This window comes from Sapajus apella, unplaced genomic scaffold (genome assembly GCF_009761245.1).
Source record: "Sapajus apella isolate SASKATOON/1434 unplaced genomic scaffold, GSC_monkey_1.0 scaffold13, whole genome shotgun sequence".
NCBI classification, from domain to species: domain Eukaryota; kingdom Metazoa; phylum Chordata; class Mammalia; order Primates; family Cebidae; genus Sapajus; species Sapajus apella.
Genome location: NW_022436953.1, coordinates 7,435,365 through 7,437,859, shown reverse-complemented (window position 1 = coordinate 7,437,859; position 2,495 = coordinate 7,435,365).

The following is a 2,495-nucleotide window of genomic DNA, read 5'->3' as shown; positions in this document are numbered from 1 at the left end:
AGTCAGGCATGGTGGCACCAGCCTCTGGTTCCAGCTACTTGGGAGGCTGAGGCGGTAGGATGACCTGAGCCCAAGGAGGTCGAGGCTGCAGTGAGCTGTGATTGTACCACTGCACTCCAGCCCGGTTGTAGAGCAAGGCCCTATCACAAAAACAAACAAACAAACACCCTCAAACAACATTACCCACACCTAAATGTGTCATAATTCCAAATGGGAACACATGGGTGACAACAGGACTAATGCACTCATCACAGTGTAAAGTCCCGCAAGAACTAGACTGTTTGTTACACTTCTCATTGGGTCACTGTCTTACTACAGTAATTCCTCACTTAATCTGTCATCAACAGATTCTTGGAAACTGCCACTTCAAGTAGAAGAACAAATAACAAAACCAATTTTACGATAGACTAATTGATATAAACAGGAATTTACTTCCTATGGCGAGGGCCGGATACGGTGGTTCATGCCTGTAATCCCAGCATTTTGGAAGGCTGAGGCAGGCAGATTACAAGAAGCCAGGAGTTCAAGATCAGCTTGGCCAACATGGCAAAACCCCTTCTCCACAAAAATGCAAAAATTAGCCAGGCATGGTGGTACACACCTATAATCCCAGCTACTTAAGAGGCTGAGGAACGAGAGTCCCTTGAACCCAGGAGGCGGAAGTTGCAGTGAGCTGAGATTGTGCCGCTGCACTCCAGCCTGGGTGACAGAGTGAGAACTGTCTCAAAAAAAGAAGAAAAAAGTTCCTATGGCATATTTCAGATCACAAAAACATCACCAAACTTCCAAATGAAGACCAAAACATTTCTAATATTAAACATTGAAATAAATGTGAGCCATACTTATATTTAAGAAAAATTAATAGAAACAAGTATGATTATTATTTACTTGAATTTTCCAGTTCAGGGTTAAGGGTGGCCAGAGCCTGTCCAGGCAGCCCAAGGCATCAAACAGGAATGAACCCTGGACAGGACGCCATCGCATGCAGGGCATACGCACACACCCACACTCACTCAGACTGGGACCATGAGACACGCCAAGTCAGCTTGCGGGCACAGCTGTAGGATGTGAAAGGAAACAGGAGGACCTGGAGAAAACCCACACAGATACGAGGAAAAGATGCACACCCCACAGACAGTGGCCCTGGCCTGGAATTGATTCATTTCTTCATCAACGTTGTAACCAAATGATATTGAACAAAATGATGTTATTTGAAGTCCTGCCGTATAGCCATTAGATATGAGTGTCTGAGTAGTTAATGTATATTAATATAATATTGTCTTCAAGTGGCCTTAAGCAATTACCCTGAAAACTAAAAATGGCTTTCTCTGGGTGAAAAATGGGACATTTAAGAAGAAAATGTAATGATAGGTATGATGAATTTGATCAAGAACAAAATAGCAAATATCTCTGCCTCGGGCCAGTTCTTTGAAATATCAGTCTCAGTGATGATAGCTTATGAAGCAATATTCCAGAAATGCCCGTGCAAAACCACTCAAAGAGAATGATGATATTGAGTTGTTTCACCTTTTCTTTTCCGTATTTCCCGGTCTCTGTGAACCTCTGTGTAGGTCACTTTTTATGGCAATAAAAATTACCCAGATCCTCAATGTTTTGTATAGTAAAATGAACAAATTAGTTTTCTACACCCTGCCAAGTTGCAGTGCCATTTTAGACTAAACACAGTGGAGCATGGAAACAAGGCTTTCTGTTTCTATCCATGGAAAATGAACAGCTTAATATTTAAAACGTATATATGCAAAGAAGCCTGGTGATGAAAATGCACTTAGAGTGCCCTGCGTAAATAACACATTGCATGTGAAGGAGAAGAAAATACTACTAAGAAAAACCTTAGGAACCTCAAACTATTATTGTTATTATCATATGTGTAAATTTTTTTAGAGACAGGTCTTGCTCTGTCACCCAGCCTGGAGTGCGGTAGCATAGTCATAGCTCACTGCAGCCTGGAACTCCTGGGCCCAAGTGATCCTCCTGCTTCAGCCTCCTGAGCAGCTAGGACCACAGGTGTGCACCACCATGCCCAGCCAATTTTTCTATTTTTTGTAGTGGTGAGGTCCTTCTGTGTTGCATAGGCTTCAAGCTATTATTAATAGGACCTAATAGTCTCAGGGCAACAAGAACATTGAATGAGTATGCTGTTGTGAAAGAGCAACAAGAACCACTGCCTGATCATTCAGCCCGGAAAAGAATATGCAAATGCACAAATCTCACTAGAAATGCAAGTTCCCTGAGAGTGGGATTTTGGTCTACCTTATTCACAGAGTAGGCATATAATAGTTGTTGAATGAATGAACGATTCCAACTTGATGATTGAAGAGTAAAGTTATGTTCGGTCATTACAATTTAGCAAAAGCAAAGAACGAACACCACTTATTTTCGTAAGGAATAATAATAACAATAATGGCTAACATCTACTGAGGATTTCTCAAGTGCCTACACTGTGTTGACCATTTGACCTGATTACCTCATGTTCG